The sequence below is a fragment of the Zootoca vivipara genome, chromosome 11 (genome assembly GCF_965207765.1).
Source record: "Zootoca vivipara chromosome 11, rZooViv2.hap1.1, whole genome shotgun sequence".
In the NCBI taxonomy this organism is placed as follows: domain Eukaryota; kingdom Metazoa; phylum Chordata; class Lepidosauria; order Squamata; family Lacertidae; genus Zootoca; species Zootoca vivipara.
Genome location: NC_142594.1, coordinates 10,347,645 through 10,371,921, shown reverse-complemented (window position 1 = coordinate 10,371,921; position 24,277 = coordinate 10,347,645). Strand labels below are relative to the sequence as shown.

Below are 24,277 nucleotides of genomic sequence, written 5' to 3'. Positions count from 1 at the left end.
TATTTGATTGCTGAATATTTGATACAGGTTATTGTACTGTCAGTTTCATGTGTTGGGATTTATATAGACTGCAACTACTCTCTTTATCGACAGCTGTTGGTTGAAGTATTGAAAACACTAATTTACAGATGTACAATCAAAATAAGATTTTATAAAGATCTGGGTAACCTTGGGGTAGAGGGATAGAAAAAGGTTTTAAGAAAAGAGTTGATAACAGAAATTGAATCCTAACAGTATTCTTGCATATAACCTCAACTATAATTAATGCATAGGAACAAATATGTCAATCTTTTTTTACTATTAAAGGAAATTAAATGAAATATATTCACATTCCCTTATTCAGAAAATGTTTTCCTTAAGACTGCATTAAATATTATAATGCAGGACCGCTTTCACCCTCTACTAACCTCTTAATGGAATGAGAAATCACCCCCTGTGCCCAATACAAAACATTTTCTGTTAAAAAAAATGTAATTTATAACTGAAACAAAACAAGTTTCACCAAATGCTGCCAAGAACACATTCTTAGCAGGATTTCCATATCACATGCTACAGTAATTCATTAGAAAATTGCAAAGACGTCTTTTCTACTGTAACCATGTCCACATTATCCCATTTCAATATACTGCCATTGTACAAGGTTTTAACTAAGTTAGCCACATGGTGTAATCATAAATCCAATCCTAACTGTTTGCATTCTTCTAGTAATAAATCCACTTATTGTATAAAGAGTTGCTGTACAGAGTAATAAAGGTCAAGCACAAACAACAACAAACACAACAACAAGAGGAAGAAGAAGAGGAAGAGGAAGAGGAAGAGGAAGAGGAAGAGGAAGAGGAAGAAGAAGAAGAAGAAGAAGAAGAAGAAGAAGAAGAAGAAGAAGAAGAAGAAGAAGAAGATCTCCATTAGAGCTAAGCTCTGCTGTTGTCCTTGCTTCCTAATGGAAGTATCAGGAACACCATCTTTTTTCAAGATTTCTTTCTTTTTCAGGCCGAAGGTACCAGCGTTACAGGAATTCTCCAGTGGTTTTTCACGGGACTGTCAGGCACGGAATGTCCAGAGTGATTCTTTATTGTCAAAAGTACACTTAAAAGTTAGGGAAATGCCTTTCCACCAGACCTAAGTCTCTTAGCTACCCCTAGGTGTGCACCAGATGAGGCAGTTGCCGCAACAAAGCTCTGACCTCAGCTTATGTAATTTCCCAAGCCAAGCTGCATGCAAACAGTCTAAGACTTTGTCTGTGCGTGACCTGCTTCTGCTCCTTCCACTTCAATCCTTGCCTAGTCCTGGGAGAGGTGAGGACAGGAGTAGTAGTGGTGGAAGCCCTGGACTCTACACCAGCCTGACCTCTCTCTCCCTTCTCCTGCACCTATTATTCACCCTCTGTCAGGGACTGGACTGAAGAGGAGGGCTGGGGAACACCCCTTCCCTCTCCTCTGCTTCCCTCGGAGGAGGAGGGGGAGGGGGGGGATCGCCCCCCTTCCCCAGTAGCTTCTGGAGAAGAGAGAAACAGGATTGAATTACAGCAGAATGCCGAGTTATGAGCTGTTAGGAAGAAGGAGGGGGAGAACTGCCAGCAGAGACGTCCTTGGAAAACATAGAAAGCATAGAAGCACCACCATCCCCTCATACTCGTTGCTCAACCAGAATTCAAGAGCAAAGGGCTTAATGACAATTGATTCCCGAGGCCCCCCCGCAGAGCCAAGGGCTATTGCTGGGGAAAGAAGGGGAGGTGCTCACAGTGAGCAATGTCACTATGGAGTTAGGAATGGATTCCCCAAGCCTGACACCCTCCAATCCTGCAGCTTCTCCTGCCTCTGACTCTCGTCTCTTGGCTGTTATAGGTTCCCCTAGTTCACTGATCCCTTCTTCCAAGTCAGTCTCCAACCCCACTTCCCCTTATATAGTTTGACACAGCACAAAATACTCAAGTCCACCAACGCATGGTATCCTCCTGGTGTTGTTGGACTCCCAAGTCCCATCAATCCTTGTCAGCCTGGCCAACAGTTGGGGTGATTGGAGTTGAAGTTCAACAACATCCAGAGGGCACCACATTGGCTACCCTTGCTTAAGTTCAAGTTCAACAGAGCCTCGCCATTTCTGCACCTACATAGCTCATGGATACAGATGGGAGTTGGGAGGCAGGTAAAATAAAGACAAGATTAAAGATGGCTAGCTCCAAAAGAAGCCAGAGAGTCCTGTGGCAGATAAATAAACAAATCCAAATTGTAGATAGCTTGGGTCAAGGCTACATGCTGACAATAGCAAGGAAATGAAGGACATGTGAATCTGGCTTCTGTTTTTACCCATTTAATTAAATGGGTTAAAATCCAATTGCGACTGGATGTCCTCCATTTTTATGCTATGCAGTATGTTGTTGTTTAGTCGTTTAGTCGTGTCCGACTCTTCGTGACCCCATGGACCATAGCATGCCAGGCACTCCTGTCTTCTACTGCCTCCCGCAGTTTGGTCAAACTCATGTTCGTAGCTTCGAGAACACTGTCCAACCATCTCGTCCTCTGTCGTCCCCTTCTCCTAGTGCCCTCCATCTTTCCCAACATCAGGGTCTTTTCCAAGGATTCTTCTCTTCTCATGAGGTGGCCAAAGTATTGGAGCCTCAGCTTCACGATCTGTCCTTCCAGTGAGCACTCAGGGCTGATTTCCTTCAGAATGGATAGGTTTGATCTTCTTGCAGTCCATGGGACTCTCAAGAGTCTCCTCCAGCACCACAATTCAAAAGCATCAATTCTTCGGCGATCAGCCTTTTTTATGGTCCAGCTCTCACTTCCATACATCACTACTGGGAAAACCATAGCTTTAACTTCAATGACCTTTGTAGGCAAGGTGATGTCTCTGCTTTTTAAGATGCTGTCTAGGTTTGTCATTGCTTTTCTCCCAAGAAGCAGGCGTCTTTTAATTTCGGGACTGCTGTCACCATCTGCAGTGATCAAGGAGCCCAAGAAAGTAAAATCTCTCACTGCCTCTTCATGGCGAAGGGGCTTAAATAACTTGGAGAAGTTATGTTTTGACCAAACGTGATCCACCTGGAGAAGGAATTGGCAAGCCACTCCAGTATCCCTGCCAAGAAAACTCCATGGACAAAGACAACAGGCTATGCAGTATAGATTCTGGTAAAAAATCATGACTCTTCCTTTTAGTTCCTGGCATCAGAGTACTTTGGTAGTTTGCTGGAATGTGCCTGCTGAGGACACAGAAAATTAAGAATGCACTGGAGTCAGAAATAGGAGTAACCAAGGTCGCCCTGCACGGCTCCCTGCCCCTTCTCATCTATCTTAGGCATTGTTACCATTGCCACTGGACTGTCACCATTACTCACTTCTGGCATGTTTTCTGATCATGAGCCTCCATCAGGCTCAAAGGCATCCTCAGATGGAGGCATCAGCTGTGGAGCCACCAACCCCACTCTCCCAAACCATCCAAGCCAAAAAATGTGGTCTAGTCAGACACCTCTGGTTCAGAGGATACCTTTCCAATGCACCCATCATTACCTCCATGCTTAGGAGCCAGTGATTGCAGAACAGAACAGACCTTTTAAATGAACAGACAGCTCCTTGCAGGGGATGGACTCAAGTATATGAGTCAGCCAGCTATAAAAAAAGGCTTCAGCATGCTGCTGAGGCAACACTAGCCCTAGGGAGCTCTCCAGGGTCCTGAACAAGCTATCTTTTGCCCTACCCTGCATAGGACAGCAGCTACCTGGAATGAATGAATGAATGGGTTTGATGTTACCACTAGACTCAACTACACTACTGGACATGCCTTGTCCTCTCCCTGCTCTTTGAGATGGTACACTTCCAAGGAGTACCCTGGCTTCAAGTTGGGCTCCACTGGGACTCCAATCCAGGAGAAGACAGGACAACTTCCTTGCTATACATATCATGCAACAACTGTTCTATTTAAGCAAAAGCCACGTATTAAAACTGGGGGGAGAGCAAACCAACAAACAGCATATATGGGATTGTCAAGGTGGTGCCTGTGGTTGCAGTGGTGTCCTTGAGTACTTCAACTGAAAAGCCTCTGGAGCTTTTCATTTACAGTCTATGTTATCATGAAGTGGTGAGGGTGGTTACCTCTTTTCCTCTTGAAAAGGGGAGCTGAATGAGGGAGTTGGAAAAATGATGCCTTATCCCACTTCTCTGTATGCAGCCCTGTATACTTTTCAAAGCTCTTATAAGCCCCTGTGTAGCTGAACAGAGCATCTGAGAAGACTGGAAGTGAAAAGGAGTGATCTGGGAGGCTGGGGGGCAGGGAGAGAGAACAAGGCAGTGGGCAAAGGGCGGCTGTGGGTGTCGGGGGAGAGGTGGAGAATGATGTAAGAAAAAGAGAAAGAGAGAGAAGTGCACGCGCATTACTCAAGTAAAATGGTACTTCTTTGAATTGCGTATTTTTTCACAGGTTTCCCCCTGCCACCAACCAAAATACATATAGCATATGTCTCCATTGACTGAACTGTAAAAATCATTGATCTGGCACTTTCCAGTGGTGATGTGATACAAAAACGTAGATCTGAGGTACAGATCCTTATGGATCCTCATAATTCTCACAAGGGATGCCTTCAAAACATCAGGCGCGTTATGTGAGTCGTTGGTGGTTTTGTTGTCATTCTGTGTACAAATCATGAAGTTCCATGATGATCCATGCCTTAGGTCAAGATTTTTGTGGAGCTGGCAAGCACCAGATTTACAATTTTAACTGTGCGGTCTTCCAAAGCAAGCTTTAATTTCGTGGTGTTTGAGGGTGGAGTGGGTGTGGAAGGACCCTGTGTAAAACCATGCAAATTCAGGAGGACCCAATTTAACTGAAAAACGAAGTGTGTGCACGCATGCACAGGCAGGTGGTCTGGTGATCCCTGCACTACCATTTCCACATAATTTAGAGCTCCGTGGTGCAGAAATGATTATATTCACCATTTAGAGTATATTCAGCACATACCCAGAAGATGGACTTCAAAATGGTTTCAGTTAATAAATTAGTAAGATGTTTTCAAAATGTTGGTTATAGTATCTCTTGATCTGGTAGTAAAATAAAATAAAATTTTAAAAAATGATACTGCTGAACATTTCCCATTGGTATGATTAAAATAAAATACAGTAAAGCCTTCCAACTTTTGTCAGTGTACGGCTCACATTGCAATCCCTGTTGGACACCAGAACTTCAATGAACTGTCTGCTTCCTTTCGCCTTTACTCTTCAGTAGCTTAGATGGCACATTGTTTCTCTTCAAGAGACCCCTGTGGTGAGTATACCTGCTGCCTGGGCTCTCAACAGTTTCCTGGTGCTGAGTTTTTGTTTCGCGTTTTGTCTTGAAGTATAAATCTCCTGGCTCTAACTCCATGCACAGTTGTTTTTGGGAGCTTGGATAAATGCAGAAGCATCTTCAGAGACTGTAGTGTAGCATTGCTCCTGATAGGCTCATCATGCCATTTTTTCTCAAGGATACACAGTACCGGCACCTCTTTTGTTGTGGCTGTTGTTAAAAAGTGTGACACTTACTGTAACAACTTCATGGTGAGTAAAGGCCATAACCTTCCTCTTCCCAATGCAGGGCACATTTGTGTAGGGGGGAGAAGGGAGAAGAGGCAGTTGCGGGGAGGGAATCGGTCTGTTATTCAGAGTTACTGGAACAGCAGTACTTCCCAAGGGGGTGGAGGAAAAAACAACATTAATGAAACATCACCAATCTTGAAAAACCAGATTCTTCCAAATGACACCAATGCGTTAAATGAATAAAGTGAAAGTGGTACTTCTTCTATTTATCCTTTATAAAATACTTTCAATTTACTATCTGTATTGTGATCGCCTGCATCATATGCCTATGTTGCAGATCAAATACTGTCCATGCTGAGCACAAGGTTAAGTGAGGGAAATCTGGTTTTCGGTGATCCTTTACAGCTTCACATATTTTTGCTCATTCTTTCTCCACATTAATAGGTGTGTTTTTGTTTCTATTTTAAAAAACCACACCTCTCAAAATGTATTCTTTTTCTCTTAAAAGCAATGTTTAAATGCATGTTTTGATATGTTTATACTGCCAAGAACATTGAGAGATGTGCGAAACCAGGGGGATAGCTAAGTTCCAGTCTGCAGATTGGTCCAATATCAGGTTGTTTCATCTAGAATTCTGAAAAGATTGAATTCCTCAAATATGAGACAATGTGGCTTGGCCAAGGCTCTTCCACATCTAGAAGCAAACAGTAAGTTATCCATAGCAGGCTCCACTGAATAATAGCACCATGTTCTTACACAACTACCAATCATTTCAAAGGGGATTGTTCAGGGGGGGAAAAAGATTTATAACAGTGTGAGGCTGTACATGCTTACTCACAAGTAAATTCAATTGATTTATATGATGTAAGAAGTGCAGCAGGAGTGCAGTGAACATTGCTAACCTGATTTGCTAAAAAAAAATGAAAGAGGAAAAGTTGAGACTACATTAATGTTCTAGATGAACATTCAGCCAAATTCTGCCACATCGATTTTGTTCAGAAAGGCTTCTGTGGGCAGCATAGTTTATTCATAGTCTTCAAATTTGAAGATTCCCACCCCCTTCCATTAACCAAGACAAGATTTCAAAGCAATAACCCTAAGGCAGGGGTCTGCAACCTGCGGCTCCGGAGCCGCATGTGGCTCTTTTACACCTTTGCTGCGGCTCCGGAGCGGATACGAGGGGAGGAGGCGCCCGAGCCATGCGCTGCCTGAGCCATGCTGCAGCGCCCGCCACGCCCGCCAGACACTCTCGCGGTGCCCACCGCTGCCGGAGCACACAGCTGCGGCGGCGCGCTGTGCGCCTGCGCCCCACACGGCGCCCGCCGGAGTCCACAACTCCGCTGTGCGCATGCGCTGTGCAAAAAGGACGCAAGGTGACGTTAGCAGCCCGGGGAGCGTGGTCGGCCCCCTCCCTGCATCAGCCCCTCCCCACCGCATTTCTGCAGCCAATAGGCTCACGGGGGCGGGGGCGGAGTTATTTATTTTTTTAAACGGGCGCGCTTCTTCCCGCCCAGCAGCAGAAAAGGCTTGCGGGCTCAGAGCGCGTGTTTGCTGCTGCTGCTCCTGCCTGTGGCCTCCTGCCGGCCTGGTCAGGAGATTGAGGTAGATGTATTAATCAATGGGTTGATTCAATATGAGGAAATTTTATAAGTTCACTTGATGGGAGCAACACACATGAAACCATACAGGTGTCCTAATAAGGGAGTCAGAGTTTTGCCCATTCCCAGTAATCAAGGCAGCCCAAACTCAAAGTTATTTTTATAATGACGAAGATGACATTGGGCCCTCATTATTAATTATTATTTACATCAGGCACTGATTATGATTTATGGTACACTGGGGCCCTGATTAATTTTCTATGGTATTTTGGGGCATTGATTATTGGGCATAGCAAATTTTGCTATGGGGCCCTCTGATTTCTGATTACGTCCCTGTTTTGCAGCTCCCAGTTTATTTTTTTTCTTTGGAAACGGGTCCAAGTGGCTCTTTTTGTCTTAAAGGTTGCAGACCCCTGCCCTAAGGGCAGAGGGGTAATTGCAGACAATTGTACCGGAACAGGCATTCCTATTTCTCCTTAATACGATACAATATGAAATGAAAACAACCTGAAGCTTTCTGAAGCCACAGCAAACTGGAGTGGAGCAAGAGCAAAAATCACAAAAAACAAAACAAAACTGAACTGCTGCAAACCAGGATCATATGGAGATAAACTAAGAGCCCATCCACACTTCTGTTCGCAACCCGGAAAAATGCAACCTGCAGTGGACGCAACCCGAGGTTCCAGCTGAACGCAGCCTTTTAATAACAGAGAGAATGGGGAATAGTTGAGCCTAAGACACACCTCTATGATCCACTCAGCTGGTTTACTGTAGTGGACACAAATTACCCACTCCTGATACTAGATCAACAGCCTGAGCAATTTAAACCTAACTATCTCCAGTAAACTAAGCTGTGAAAGCACTCAGTGTTTGCATGTGCTGTGATATCTGTCTTCACATCTGAGAAAACGAGGCCCTTCTTGCAAAGGGTTTGCCTATCTTTGGTCCCCAGGTGCCAAATCTTTACTATGCACACATCTATAAGATAAAATAGTCCACCGTCAGAGACAATTTAGGTATGTCAGTTCTTCACACTGAATAATCAATAACCCTCCAGGATAACTAGGCTGGGGGCTCTTCAGATCTTGCTACCTAAATGCTTGTTTTCCACACTTTGGCTCATTTTTGCACCCATCATCACAGTATATCAACTTTAATTTCCTGGACCAACATTTCTAATGACATTTTGGCAAGGTTCCCAGTAATGAATTTGCACATGCTGTCATTTTGCTGCTAGGGTGCACAGGCTCGTGATCAATGTGCATCACCCATCAAACAATCTGTCACACTTAAGTTACCGCGCCTTAAGTGAGGGACAACAAGGGACCATGTCACTCTTCTTCCTTCCAAACATGTCCGTTAATGATGCAAAAACAAACTTGTTCCATTCAGCTGGAAACTGTCAGAGTGGAGTGGGGGATACACAAAATATTATACCTTCTACCTTTAACAGTTGCAAACTATGAAGTGATGAGGTGTCAAAAGCAAAAGCAAAAAGAAAAGAGTTTTTGCAAGATCATGGCTCAAGTGTAAATACAGGGGGTGGTATTCAACTGAGTTTTACTCAGAGAAGACTCATTTAATGGCCCTAATGATGCCCTCTTTCTTGATTTGCATAGAGCCTAGGGCTTGCCGATCAGAAGGTTGGCGGTTTGAATCCCCGCGACAGGGTGAGCTCCCGTTGTTCCGTCCCTGCTCCTGCCAACCTACGTAGCAGTTCGAAAGCACATCAAGTGCAAGTAGATAAATAGGTACCACTCTGGCGGGAAGGTAAACGGTGTTTCCGTGCACTGCTCTGGTTCGCCAGAAGCGGCCTTGTCATGCTGGCCACATGACCCAGAAGCTGCCTGCGACCAAATGCCGGCTCCCTTGGCCAGTAAAGCAAGATGAGCATCGCAACCCCAGAGTCGTCCGCGACTGGACCTAATGGTCAGGGGTCCCTTTACCTTTACTCTAAGTAAAACTTAGTTGAATTATTCTTTCCATACTACCCTTCACCTGAGGATCACAGGGTGGTTTACAATATGGAGACACAAAAATAAATGCCATACTAACAAATAATAACCATCCCTCCCACAATTTAAAGGACCATAGATTGTTTAATTAGCCAAAGGCCTAGGAGAAGAGGAATGTTTTTGCTTGGCACCTAAGATATGTAATGAAGGGGCCAGATGAGCCTCTCTGGGGAGAGTATTCCACAGGCAGGGAGCCACCACAGAAAAGGCCCATTCTCATGTTGCCACCCTCCAGATCTTTCACATGATGAAGGGTCTCAGATTATGGATGAATACCACCCTTTATCCATAAGCTGGTGGTATCTTCCAATGGCTCAGCCATTGGCAGGAGTCTGATGTGAGCCAGGGGCTGAGAAGCATTCTTGCAGTCAGGACAAAAGACCAATGCAGGATGCGTGTTTGAGGAGCTAGCCAGGAGTCCATGGACCAAAGACAACTAAGAATACAGAACTCAGCAGTAAAAAGGAAGATGTTTTTGCTCAAGCAAGGTTCCATTGGAACACAAAGTCCAGCTACACCTCTACCTAACGAGGAGCCAATGACTAACCTGGTTGGGCAGAATCAGTCCAGGGGTTGACCGAGAAGACTTCACTGAGAAGGCAGTTCAGTGGCTCAGCAGATGGGGCAACTGTCCATCGATCCTTCTCCTGACTGCGGAAAAATGAAGACACAAGAGCATTACCAACAGTGGCCAGTGTCAGGCACCCAAAGAAACAGTCCAACTACCGTACATTAATTGGAAGAAGAAGATTCTCTTTGTTTATCAAATTACTGCCATAGGTATTAAGTATACCGTGTTTCTCATATTATAAGACACGTCTTATATTTATTTTTTCCTCAAGAAAACACACTATGGCTTGTTTTCAAGGGATGTCTTATTTTTTCCCTCCTCTTCCTGCCGCGGCCGGCATTGCTGCTGCGCCTATCACTATGTCTTATTTTCGGGGTATGGCTTATATTCCTTGAATGCTTAAAAATCCTGCTATGGCTTATTTTATGGGTATGTCTTAAAATATGAGAAACAGGGTAATAGGAAGATTGGTAATTCATGTGGAGTCTGTGCCAAATAAAATACAACAAGGCAGCCATGGTTACTTATTCATATACCTTCACCATTTAAAAACCATAAAATGTAGGGCAAGGGTCTAGTTTTTACATGTACAGTGGAACCTCAGTTTTCGAACTTAATCTGTTCCGGAAGACCGTCCAGCTTCCGAAAATCATTTGAAAACTGGAGCAGTCACTTCCAGGTTTTCGGCGTTCAGGAACTGAGGTTTGACTGTAATAGAATGAGCAGGGAAGAGGAGAGACTGCATCCCCTTTCTTTATTCTTTATTGCTTCAGACAAGGTTTACCCAAGCCACTTCTAATACTGGGAATGAGGGAGGCGATAGCTTGAAGCGATGAAGCACAGCTGGGGAAAGTGGAAGAGACCAGCTAGCTTCACACCCTTTCTCTCAAACAGTCCCTTTTGTGCAAAAACAGAAAGAGGCTCCACCAATCAGGACAGACCCTCCTCCACCACCATCACATCCAGCTTATTTCTTCTGGGCAAGAATACTTATAGAATCTTAGAGCTGGAGGGTCATCTAGTCCAACCCCCTGCCATGCAGGAATCTTTTGCCCCACATGGACCCTGAGATTACGAGCCGCGTGCTACCAACTGAGCTGTCCTGCCATCAGTGTTTGATGCCTTCCTAATAAGATGTTTGGAGTGCATCTGCAGACACAGGAGAAAGCTGCAAGAGCCATTTTATGCTTGCTAAACCGTGGTGTAAGTAGCACCCCGTGGGGAACAACTGAAAAAGAAAAACAACCTTCCACGAGAGAACATCCCAATGTCAAGGCAGCACCTTGGATTTTAAACCGAGGTGCAGAAGCAGACAATTTGGTAAATATTTAACGAAGTGCTCTGTTCCTAGATGCTACCAGAAGCATAAATCTTCCCCAGCCGCAGACCCCAAGCCTTCCTCTGAACTGTCAAATGGGTTAATGTGCCGGCACAGCATTCGTGTACGAGAACAAGCAAGGGCAAGCTAATCAGCAGAAAGTGCAATAATGTCTGGAGCGCTTGTATGCTGTGGAGACTGGATCCCCAGAGTTCTTCTTCACAGGCAGCTTGTGGCTTTAGCCACTGCCAGCTCTGAAAAATATGCCGCACTTCTTCCCAATCTCCAAACAATATGACAGCTGCCAATGTCAGCCATGCGCCTTTCCCCATGTCCCCAAACACCAAGCTGAATCACAGACTTATCCCTGCCTTTGATTTCAAAAAGGCTCGCAAGCCGCCTTTTGTCTATTCTCTTTGGAGTGAGGGGGAAAGTTGCGTTTGGGCAAAGGCAGGTTTCCAAAAACTGCTACCCTTTTCTTCCAGCTGGAGAGAAAAAAAAACATTTCTCCACTTGCAAGGATGCATCTTCCTATTTGCTTCACTGATGCCCCACTTTTCCCCCAACGAGGAAACATTGTGGCACACATCATGCTCCACCCACCCCCCGCCCAAAAAAAAATCATCTCCACAACAACCCTGTGAGGTGGGTTAGTCTAAAAAACAACAACTGTCTGGCTCAAATGCACCTGTTAAGTCTCTCGGCTGAGTGGGGATTTGAAACTGGGCTTCCGCCTCTGTCCTAGCCCAGCACTCTGAACCACTAAAACACATTCCTGACCATGCACACAGCCTGGAGAAAGGTAAATGGAAATAAAGTTATTTCAGTGCCTCTCTTAAACATACTGAACACAGCTTGAGGCAAATAGGGATTTCTGCTTTTCATCTATGAGGCAGAATACTTTTTATAAACAAACTTTTATTTATTTCCTTTCCGAAGGACATAGTACAAAGAGCGAATGTGAACACAAAATATATCTTGACAGTAGGGGTGCAGTACTTGGTACTGTATTGTTTAGTTCTCATTCAAATTGGAAGACCTCCTTTGCCTCCAGAGCAGAAAAAGAAAGTTCTATGGAGTTGTGCATGCACAATGGAACTGCTAACTGGCCACAGGTTGCATATAGAAGCAACTACACGCTAAGGCTGTGGGCGTCCCATTTGTTAAAAGCTCTGAGCACATAACAGTTAAGTTCTCTGTCAAAGCGAAGCTCAGTTATTTTCTGTCTGCTCCAATGAGGCCCATAAACTCTCACAGACTAGGGGGCAATACTAATTGGGCTTTGCTTAAATGGCAAATCCCTTTTCAACTTGTCTGATTTTATAAATGTCACATTTTTATATGTGTGACCTTTACTGACTTTTCTCTCAGACTTGGAAGGAAAGAGGGGGAGAGAGAGAGAGAGAGAGAGAGAGAGAGAGAGAGAGAGAGAGAGAGAGAGAGAGAGAGAGAGAGAGAGAGAGAAGTTCAAACATGGGAAGGGAAGATCTCTTTGATAATAACAACATTGTTTACTTGAGATTCATAGTCCGCCCATTAACCATGCCATCTGGGTGGTACACAGCTGTGTGATTTTATTTTTTCAGATCAAATATAAACAAAGAAATTAAAACAATAAAATCAATGCAACTATGCACACAAAGCCAATGCAAGCATCATAAAATCATTCTAAAATGGCATTAAAAACCTGTAAAGACAATTTATTCTGAATATTATTTTATTATTCAGGTGGAGATAGGCTCACAAATAATGCCTGCTCTTTCCATTGTATCTTTTACATTTCAACGCCAAAGAATTAATTGGGGAGGGGGGCAGAGTAAGATAAAGAGGAAGACTCCTCCCCCTCTCTCCTTACCTTCCTTTCCCCTTCTCCAACAATTTCTCACCTAATCCACTAATAAGGAAGTCAAAGCAGTTTTCTGCCACCTATCACTTGCTAAATGCCCCGTACAAACCAACATGGCATGACAAAATTCCCAGGGAACTCCCACAGAAAGACACACAAGTTGCTAAATGCCCTTTTTATTGCAGTTTACCAAATAGGTATGGAAAATGTGCAGGTACAGCAAGGCCTATCAAGCACAGAGAGGGGACCAATTTTTTACAAATATATATGAATTGAGAGGGGGGAGGGCTAGCTTTGGCCTCACCCACTGCCAGCACTGCCCCCCCCCATGTGATCCTTGAACACTTGAACACAGCCTTTGATATCAACATTTTCCCCACTCCTGATTTAAGGAACTGAGTAATCCTGTCAATTTTAGAAAGCATTGAATATTGCAGGCTTGTATATCACTTAATTCCACTTCGCAAAGGAGCTTTTGATCTGCTTAACCACTTCAGGACTCGTTGACCGAAAGAGGTGGCATGCTGATTGTTCTAGAGAGCTACATTTTATTTTAATTGGGAAATAAAGCAGCTAGATAGCTAAGAACCCAAGTCTATTACAGCCCACCCCATGGAGGGAGGGCAGGCGGGGGAGAGGTCTGGGTGGCAAGGGCGTGCTCCCTTCCTCCCAGCTACGGAGCAAGGAAGGCCAAATTAAGCAAACCTTGTCACCATTTCCTATCATGCTGGTCTCTCGCATCCCACTGAAGGAGCCTGCCTAGAGCAACTCAGGCAAAGGTTTGTCTTTTTTCCCAGTTGTGGCTTCCATCTTGTCCAATTCTCTTTCCTGTCAGGATACTGTCAGCGGCTCCCAGCTGTTTGCCCAGGAAGGTATAAAGACAAGGAAAAGTTTCTTACTGTCCTTTTTATTTCAATTTTTACAGAGAGAGGCTATAGAACCCAGCCTCTTGGATAATACCATTGTCCCGAGTGAATCCCAACCCTCCGTCTCTCCCACTTCCTCATTCGTCATCATCACCACCTCCTCTACGGGTGCTGCTACGTGCCCTCTGTCTTTGAGCTCTTTGCTCTCCTACTTTTAAGGCTTGCCAGGTTCTGGGAGATGGAGGGTCAGGAATGCTTTCTAATGACAACGTATCAGCCAGGTCAGCCACCATTAGGAGATTCCACCTAAACATTAGGAAGAACTTCCTGACAGTAAGAGCTGTTCGGCAGTGGAATTTGCTACCAAGGAGTGTGGTAGAGTCTCCTTCTTTAGAGGTCTTTAAGCAGAGGCTTGACAGCCATCTGCCAGGAATGCTTTGATGGTGTTTCCTGCTCGGCAGGGGGTTGGACTGGTTGGCCCTTGTGGTCTCTTCCAACTCTATGATTCTATGAACTCAATGAAGGTGTTGCTCTGGCTCTCCCACGATCTCCCAGCTTTTCCCCTCATCTGCCTCTGAGCTGTGACCTCCCTCAAACCCCTGTTGTAAATCTATACTGTCTTCTTCTTCCTCCTCCCCCCCCCCCCGGAAGGGTCAGGATGGGGAGGTGGTCTCCACCGTTCCTCCTCTGCCCAGTCCCTGACATTTCCAGAGAGGCTCATGGCTGTCTGGAATCCTGAGCATGAAATTTTCACAGTAAACTGTCCTGTTATGAGTTCCACTTGTCCATTATTCCTAAAGCTGCTTTACCCGGGAGGTTCTCAACAGATTGTCCAAGGATATTGCAAGTTAAAATACATGAAATGTTGGAGAAGGCTGAGTATTAGTCCTGGAACAAGAGTCCATTCTAGGCATTTATAGATGAGCATCTTCCAAGCACTGAGATCCAACAATCCTGGACCCCTGTTCCTTGACAGTGGAGAACTGAATGCAAAAAAACGGACAACAATGGACTGTCAGCTGTGAAGGGTAAATCCAAATTAATCACATTTTTGTTTTAGCTATAAGATCAAGTCTAAACATGCTGCTTCTGGTTAGCAAAGAGCCATTGTGGCAGCTGCTGAGTTCTGAATGCTAATTCTGGAATCCAGGAGCTTATAAGAAAAGGTTAAATGTATATAAGAGCTCAGGAACAGAAATCGGATCAGCACAGAAGAACGGCTTGCCATCCCTCCACTGGGATAAATGGAATATATGATTCCCCCTCTAGATCACCTTTGTTATGTTGAATTTGATTTAATTATTTGAACCAGTGGTTTCAGAGCCTGTGGTTAGTTGAATAATAAACGTTTCAAAATAGCGCCATCCAGTTAAATCAATCTACACGGGGCAAATCATTCTCATCTGCCATCAGCAATCAATATGAAGGTCTTTGGCCTAATTAGAGCATAACAAAGAGAAGTTAATAGATATTCTTTTATAGCAAAATGAGACTTCCATGACAGACTAAGCAGTACAGACATCTTGTTAAACAAAAAATAAAAGACAGACTTGCATTTTTGCCTACATAGTTTGTAAATGAAATTTGGGTAGGTCAAACACCTTGTGGAAAAAATTCTTCATCACAGAGTGCATAGTTCAACTACGGAATCCATTCCCACAAAAGGCAATGATGGCCACCAACTTAAAGTGGTGGCTTTAAAAGAATATACGGTAACACAAAATTATGGAAGTTAAGGGTAGCAGTGGCTACTAGCTACAATGGCTATACTCTATGGTGGGAGGCAGTATGCTTCTGAATACAGTGGTACCTCTGGTTATGAACTTAATTCGTTCCGGAGGTCTGTTCTTAACCAACAACTGTATAGACCAAAAAATGCAAGGGTCCTCAATTTTGCAGTCTTCATATTGTCAGTCAGCACCTATGAATGTTAGACCAAAGGCCAGCTTTCCCCAGGTTTGGCCTCTGTGTTTTTTTCTGTGAAACAGAAAAGTGGTCAACAGTCTCTTTACTAAGTTAATAGCTCAAACCAAGTCTGTTAACTGTCTCTTTGCAGGTCTAAAGAGTTCTACCGTGTTTCTCATATTATAAGACATGTCTTATATTCATTTTTTCCTCAAAAAAACACACTATGGCTTATTTTCAAGGGATGTCTTATTTTTTTCCTCCTCCTCCTGCCGCGGCCGGCATTGCTGCTGCGCCTATCACTATGTCTTATTTTCGGGGTATGGCTTATATTCCTTGAATGCTTAAAAATCCTGCTATGGCTTATTTTATGGGTATGTCTTAAAATATGAGAAACAGGGTAGTGACTAGTTGACACAGAAGGTACTACTCTGTTTCTCCGAAAATAAGACGTAGCCATAAAATAAGCCATAGCAGGATTTTTAAGCATTCAAAGAATATAAGCCATACCCCGAAAATAAGCCATAGTGATAGGCAGTTTAACCCTGTAGGTTAAACTGTATCATAATAAAAAAATAAGACATCCCCTGAAAATAAGCCATAGTGTGTGTGTGTTTTTAGGAAAAATAAATATAAGACGGTGTCTTATTTTCGGAGAAACACAGTGGCTGGAGATGCTTCCATTGTCGTGTACATATATAAAAATAAATTTTGATGATATACAGTGTCCAGACACTTTATATTCAAAACAACTTTACTTTCATAAACACATAACTGAGAAGAACATACCTACAACCTCATGCTTATTTACTTTGTTCCTTATAGAGAGCACAGGTTTCTCCTTATTAACATTTAGGGATCTTCCTCTCTCTGCTTCACCCCAGACTGACCACAATGACACACACTGCCTCAGGGGATCCAGAGAAACTTCTGTCAGTAGCCATTCTCTCTCTCTCTCTCTCTCTCTCTCTCTCTCTCTCTCTCTCTCTCTCTCTCTCTCCACACACACACACACACACACACACACACACAGTTTAAAAAAAAAGCAGTTAAAAACGACCGTTACAACAGAATGGAATGCCTCTCTCATGTGACTCACAGTCAGCCAATCACATGAGAGAGCTACCAAAGGAAAACCCCATGCAAAAATCACACAGCAATTCAGCATAAGCATACTTTCCCATTTCAGGAAATTAAACCATTATCCTTAACATCTAGAAGGTGGTCTAAAGCAGGGGTAGGCGACCTAAGGCCAGTGGGCCGGATGTGGCCCAATAGCCTTCTCAATCCGGCCCGCGGACGGTCCGAGAATCAGCATGTTTTTACATGAGTAGAATGCATACCTGCTAAGTCTCCTGCTGAAAAATGTGGGATCAGCAGCTGCGCGGTACCGGAAGTTGCGTAGCAGCAACTTCCGGGGCCGCTCTGCCCATGTGTGGGCACCGGAAATCAGGCAGAGCAGCACTGGAAGTCGCTTCTACGCATGCCCAGCGGCCATCTTGGTGGTGGCCGCATGGTGGCAGCCATCTTGGTGACGGTGGCCACTGGGCATGCGTAGAAGTGACTTCCAGTGCCACTCTGCCCGATTTCTGGTGCCCACACATGGGCAGAGCGGCACCCAAAATGGAGACTCCCTGGAAGGTAGGAAATCTGGGGAATTTCCAGAATTTTTCTCCATTCAGGAGAACAGCGGGAAACGGATTAAAATCCAGAGGTTTCCCGCGAAAAACAGGATACTTGGCAGCTAAGGTAGAATGTGCCCTTTTATTTAAAATGCCTCTCTGGGTTATTAGTGGGGCCTGCCTGGTGTTTTTACATGGGTAGAATGTGTGCTTTTATTTAAAATGCATCTCTGGGCTATTTGTGGAGCATAGGAATTGGTTCATATTTTTTTTTCAAAATATAGTCCGGCCCACCACATGCATGCTAGTCCCTGATTTGAATCCCAGGGTATATCCCACACTAGGAAAGTTTTTTGGGGGGTCATACACCCCTGAGGCAAGCAAGAGGATGGACAGACGCACACTGAAGTCAAGAGGAGGGAAATGCTTTGACTAAAGTTTGAATGAAGTTGAAAGTTGAATGAATCTCAGGTCTGAAGCTTGAATGAAATTGCTCCACTGACTAGGGTATGGCCATTGTTTGAAGGAGTTACAATATAAGTGTGTTCCTTCCTTGTGTGGCCCAAGCCCCAAACATAAGTCCACCCCTTTCCAGCCATTCTGATGGTATGTATGAGGCACTTCACTCAGAAGCAGCCAGTGTGGTAGAGCCCTGCCATGCCACTACTCTCTTGACAGTGGCAGCGACGTTGCTGTCAGAGAGGAGCTCTCCACCACAATGGCCACCGCTTGCTTCCACCTGTGTACCTGTTATGGTGGCAGTGTATCTGGTGTTCTTCTGGCACTGAGAGAGGAATTCTGTCCTTCAGCTGGTGGGTGATGAGTGCAGGATTACACCCTGAGGCATTTGTGATTCCTTTATCACTGTGTTCCTCTTGAGCTCACTCCGTCATGGGGATTCGAACCACCAACCTTCTAATCAGCAAGCCCAAGAGGCTCGGTGGTTTAGACCACAGTGCCACCCGCATCCCGTTGCTCTGTCCCAGCTCCTGCCAACCTAGCTGTTCAAAAGCACACCAGTGCAAGTAGATAAATAGGTACCGCTGCGGCAGGAAGGTAAACGGCGTTTCTGTGCACTCTGGTTTCTGTCCCGGTGTCCCGGTTTAGTCATGCTGGCCACATGACCCGGAAAACTGTCTGTGGACAAACACTGGCTCCCTTGGCCGGAAAGCGAGATGACCGCCGCAACCCCAAATTCGCCTTTGAATGGACTTAACCGTCCAGGGGTCCTTTTCTTTTACCTTTACTTGCTCCTTTTGAATGGGAGGGGAAACCTCCAGCCCATAAGCTCTCCAGATGTCCATCATTCAGGAAGACTGCAAAGCAGCAATACTTTTATATCATTCCTACCTAAAGTCATGCAAACTTTGTCAAATCCCAATACCACATTATTACTTCAGATAATGGGTCTTTCTCCGGTTACGCAATTATTTCCCCTGTCTATCTGGCTGTCTTTTTATTTTTGAGGTTTTAACACTGATTAAAGACAAAGGTGTGTGTCACGGCTAATTTTAACTTTAAATTACTTCAAAAGAAGAGCTTTTACACCAGGGCATATTTGAAGGGAAAAGAATGTCTCTGCTCAAATAAATTAACTTTCCTTTTAATAATTTTTTCCTTCTCAATATGATTTAATATCTTTCGAGTTTGAAATTGAGCTCTCATTTCTCTCTGTATACCCAGAGATAAAACTTATTTGATCCTCCGCGATAAAACTAAATATACTTGTAATTCTCTGAACTTTAGCGCAGTTCCACTGGATTACCATTCAAAGGAGATTCTTCCCCCAACACCCCCAATGGCTTTTATTTGAAAAAGAGATTGGAAACAATATTGAGTGAGAAGCAGGGCTAGCCCATGACACGTTGATGCCCAAGGCGGAACAAGAAATGGTACCCCACCCAGATGCAGACTACCCAAGGGGAGGCTTGGGAGGCAAGCTGCATGCCCATCAGCCATATGGTTGGCGGGGGGCAGCTGGCAGGTGTGCAGGGAAAGGGGAGGCCACTGGCAAAGCCGCACAGCTCCCCCCACTCACTGGGGTGCCCCTAACAGGCCGGCACCCTGGCACGATGAACCACTAAGCCCGATGAGAAAGACGGCTCTGCAGCCGTGTCCAGGGCAGCTGTCTACCATCTCCATCTGGTACTCTGTCTGAGACCCTACTTGTTTGCAGACTGTCTCGCCTGAGTAGTACATGCTCTGGTTATCTCCTGCCTGTACTGCAATGCACTCTGGGTGGGACTACCTTTGAAGGTGACTCGGAAACTACATCTAATCCAGAACGCAGCAGCTAGACTGGTGATTGGGAGCGGCCGTCAAGACCATATAACACTGGTCCTAAAGGAGCACAATCCAAGCACAATTCAAAGTGTTGGTGCTGACCTTTAAAGCCCTAAACGGCGTTGGCCCTGTATTCCTAAAGGAGCATCTCAACCCCCCATTGTTCAGCCTGGACATTGAGGTCAGACCCTCCAAGTGTCCCTGTTTTCCAGGGACGTCCTTGATTCAGAGAAGCCGTACCAGTTTCTGATTTGATCCTGGAATGTCCCACTTTTCCTTAGGATGTCCCTATTTTCATTGGAGAAATGTTGGGGGGTATGACGTTATCTGACACCCCAGCTGTCTGAAGGCGATCCTGTAAGGGGAAGTCACAGAAATACTGGCACTTTCAGTTTGTGACAGGTCAATGCTCAGAACCAGTTTGCTGCATGTGCACATTCTGTTTTGTACAGCAAATTGAAAAATACCCCCTTGCAAACACACAATGGCCACGTGTCTTATCATCTCTTGCTGCCATCTGCATAAGAAATCTAGAAGAATAGTTTTTTAGGGAGATTTGGTGGGGAGGTGGAGTTGATGAACATATTACTTTCGACAGTATAATAAAACCATCATCTTCCACCCGCCTAGAAGCATCAAACTGCCGTTTAAACCCAGGCCTGTTTGTGAAAGAGGTTTCTGGCAGAAGTGAGCATGGGATGCTAATGCTCTGATTTGTATTCCAGTCACAAACTGCGCTAAAATTGCCGCCTACCATGAATATTCCATCAATAAAAATTCAGCCAGCATTTCTCACTAGCAAGTCAATAATCACAATAATTTATTTACTAAGGAGACCCATTGGCAATAGTTCCCAGGCGCTACATTCATATATAAAAGAAATGGGAAAACTTCAATATCCAGAAGGAATAATAAAGCTTCAGAACATCATCCAGTGACTGAGCTTCTGTGAACTTTTACAAAGATCATTCAGTTGGTGATTAAATAAAAGTAGGGGAAATCTGCAAATGGTAGCAGTGAACAGAGGTACATTCTACAAGGTTTAATCTTGCATGGGGTGGGGTGGGGGAGCTGATCCAGAAGTAAATAGGGGAGAGGTGTATTCATGTAATTCATGAGAGAGTGTAGGATAATCTCAAGTTTGTTTCCACCTGTAGCTAATGGGTGCAACAACTGTCCACAATAAAAACAGAATGAGGAACAGTCTAGGGCAGGCATCCCCAAACTCCGGCCCTCCAGATGTTTTGGACTACAATTCCCATCTTCCCCGACCACTGGTCCTGTTAGCTAGGGATCATGGGAGTTGTAGGCCAAAACATCTGGAGGGCCGCAGTTTGGGGATGCCTGATCTAGGGACTCAGTTACATTAGTAAAAACAATGTTTTGAATGGGTTATAAACACACAACACCAGATGGCGCTGTAGAGCAGAAAACCTTTCTATGCAGTTTTACATAGGGATTTTTTATCTTTTGTTCTAATTTCTGACTTATTTATAGCGTGTTTTCTTTCCTGTGTGTATATCCACCGCAGGCTACCTATACCATACCATCCGATCTTGCAAAATCCACACCAAGCTCTAGTTTCAGATCTGGTTCATAGAAAAGTTGGAGAAATCCCCACCACTGCTGCCGCTCTGCCCTCAGACCCAGACCCACAGTTGATCTCAGCCCTGAGAGAAATGCCACATCTCACTTCAAATCCTTGTGGGGGAAAAGACACATGCAACTTATTACATACCCACCAACATTTCTCTGGTGAAAATAGGGACGTCCTATTCCATCATCATCATCATATCCTGCCCATCTGACTAGGTCTCTTCCAACATTTATTTTAAAAAACCATAATAAAACATTAAACATTAAAAAAACTTCCCTATACAAGGCTGCCTTAGATGTCTTCTAAAGGTTGTATAGTTACTTATCTCCTTGGCTCAGGGATCAGAAAATTTAATAATATTTTTTTACATAGCATATTTTTAGTTACAACAATCCTACAAGTTACTTCATCAGTATGATCATTCTTTTACCCCCCAGGTGAGGTTGATAAATAGTGGCTTAACTTAAGGCCACTAGTGCATGTTTACTTGGGGAACTGAGACATGTTCCCGCCGCCCCCAAAATGTATCCCCGCCCATTCGGAAAGTCACCTGCCACCAACGCAAGCCCAAATGTGAGCAGAAGGCACTGAGCATTTCCCCCAGGAGCAGCTTCTAGCTGACTTGCTTGGGATTTGTCTATCTCTCAGCTTGCATGAATGACCCAGCTGGCAGAAAGCCCCAGGTGCTCAAATTTATCTCTTCTGCACTGACATCATCTCTGGTTAACAGTTAAAGGTTCGAAGCTAACCCTATGTGAAGTATGGACATCAATGGAGTCTACACATCTTGTCAAACCTCTATAGAGGCCAATTCAATTACAGGCTCCCTGTACCCGGAGTTGTCAACCTGCTCCCTACCGCCCACTAGTGGGCGTTTCAGGATTCTAGGTGGGCGGTAGCGGGTTCTACGGCACAAGCTGAATCCTCCTTCCATCGAGCACTGGTAAGGAAATTTTATTATCGAGAAAGATGCATTAGGGGGCGGTTGGTATAAAAAGGTTGACTACCCCTGCCCTATACAAAATTTGCCAATGAAATGAGGGGTGATGATGCATGGCTTTGAACCTTTTCCAAACTAGAGATTATGTTTCCTGCCTTCCGGCTGCAACCCTTGCTTATCCTTTCAGTTTTCTCTAAGCATTTTCCTGCACTGAAGCTGCTGTTATTTATAGTAAAATAAGCAGACACTTCAGGCAAGTGTTTCCCATTCCTTTCTGTATGGTTATCAAAAACCTTTGCACTGCTTTCTCTCTCTCTCTCTCTCTCTCTCTCTCTCTCTCTCTCTCTCTCTCTCTCTCTCTCTCTCTCTCTCTCTCTCTCTCCTTCTCATCTAATATAATCCTTTCAGCATCGCTTTGTAGCACTTGATCATGCAAGTCTGCAATCAATGTAATTTTGGTGTGTAACACTTTGGATATCATATGGATTTTGATACTTGTTCAAACAGGTTGCCATTATCTTTCAAGTACATGCTTCTAAGGAAGATTACTGATTTCCGATTCACGTCATCATATCTGCTGTTCTCACAAAACAAAACGACAGTGGAACGGACTCCCTCAGAAAGTGGTGGACTCTCCTTCTTTGGAGGTTTATAAGCAGAGGTTGAACGGCCATCTGTCATGGATGCTTTAGCTGAGATTCCTGCCTTGCAGGGGGTTGGACTAGATTACCCTTGGGGTCCCTTCCAATTCTACAATTCTATGACATGGCATTAGTATGAGAATACATATCATTTTGCGATTAAGAACCTTGTTAGAAAGTGTGACTCTTTAACATTATAAGACAGGGGTCCCCAAACTAAGGCGCGGGGGCTGGATGTGGCCCGTGCGAGCCAATTGTGCGGCCCCCGACAACCCCCGCCGCCTGCTCTTATTGGCGCGCTGTGGTGTGGTTGCCCATCTCCAGGTTGGTGCGGCGCCAGAAATAGCTTGTGCGCACGCGCAGGCCGGAGGGCAGGGGAACACGCTCCCATACGCACGTGCACAAGCTATTTCTGGTGCCACGCCGACCTGGAAGTGCACCGCAAATGACGTCTGCACATGCACAAGAGCCATTTCCGGCGCCGCACCAAAAGCAAGTGTGCGCGCATATGGGAGCGCGTTTCCCCGCCCTCCGGCCCGCTGCGCGATCGGCGCCGGAGGAAGCGGCCCGAAGCCAGGTAAGTTTGGGAACCCCTGTTATAAGACATGAGTCAGAAGTCAAGGGGGGAAATCTTTGGGTCATTGGGGTAGTGGCAACTCATTCTAATCTTTGGATGTTTTCATACATCATGGAAATTATGCCCAAGTTTATTCAGATTTAGTTCTTCCCCAAATTTTGTTTCCTCCAAATTCGGGAAGAAGAAAACTTTGGTAATATGATGGAAAGCAGTTGGAAAGTTTTGTACAGCTGAAACGAGCACTGTTTGCATATACCAGTGGTGGCGAGCCTATGGCACGTGTGCCAGAAAGGGCGCTCAGAGCCCTCTCCGTGGGCACGTGCACCAGTAGCTTCCGTGCTGGGGGGGGGGGAGGGCTCTCGTGCAAGCAGGAGTGGAGGCGGGGATCTCTGAGAAGTGGAGTGGAGGCTTCGTGCTGAGAGATCCCCACCTCCATTCCTGCTTGCACGCAAGTAGGAGCGGGATCGGGATCGGGCAGCTCAGCTGAGGAGCGCCTGGCTGCCTTCAGGTGGTGCAGGGACTCTCAGGTGCAGCTTCCGGGCTGCCTCCACCTTCCCCAACCCCAGCAACTATTCAGCCTGGCTGCCTTCACGGGGTTGGAGGGGATCTGACGGGGAGGTGGGGGCTCCTTTAAACTTCCCCCTTGAGGGGAGTGCAGCTGCGAACCCCTCAATGGTAAGTGTGATGGATTGGAGCCTACACCTCCCCAGCTGGGCAGTCCCGATCCACCTCCTGTTCCTGTACAAGCAGCAACGCTGCCTAGTGGAGCAGCCCTATCGCACTCCTACTTGCCTGCAAGCAGGAGCGGCCGGTGCCGCCGGAGCTGGAGGTTGCTGTTGTGGCAGTGCTGGAGGGACCCACTACTGTGGCACTCAAAATGGAAGTTATACTGAGAACAGAGCACGTTCGGCTTCTGAAAAAAGTTCCAAAACCAGAACACTCATTTCCGGGTTTGAAGTGTTTAGGTTCCAAGTAGTTCAAAAGCTAAGCT

General features: G+C 45.1%; 1 long non-coding RNA gene across 1 annotated transcript in view; it reads left to right on the top strand.

Moving 5' to 3' along the window:
- Positions 1-3,044: 3,044 nt before the first annotated feature.
- LOC148684201 (uncharacterized) overlaps positions 3,045-24,277 on the top strand; it is a 380,707-nt gene continuing 359,474 nt past the window's right edge. The window contains exon 1 of the long non-coding RNA XR_015946289.1: positions 3,045-3,111. This is a non-coding gene — a long non-coding RNA (uncharacterized LOC148684201). The remainder of the gene's footprint in view (positions 3,112-24,277) is intronic.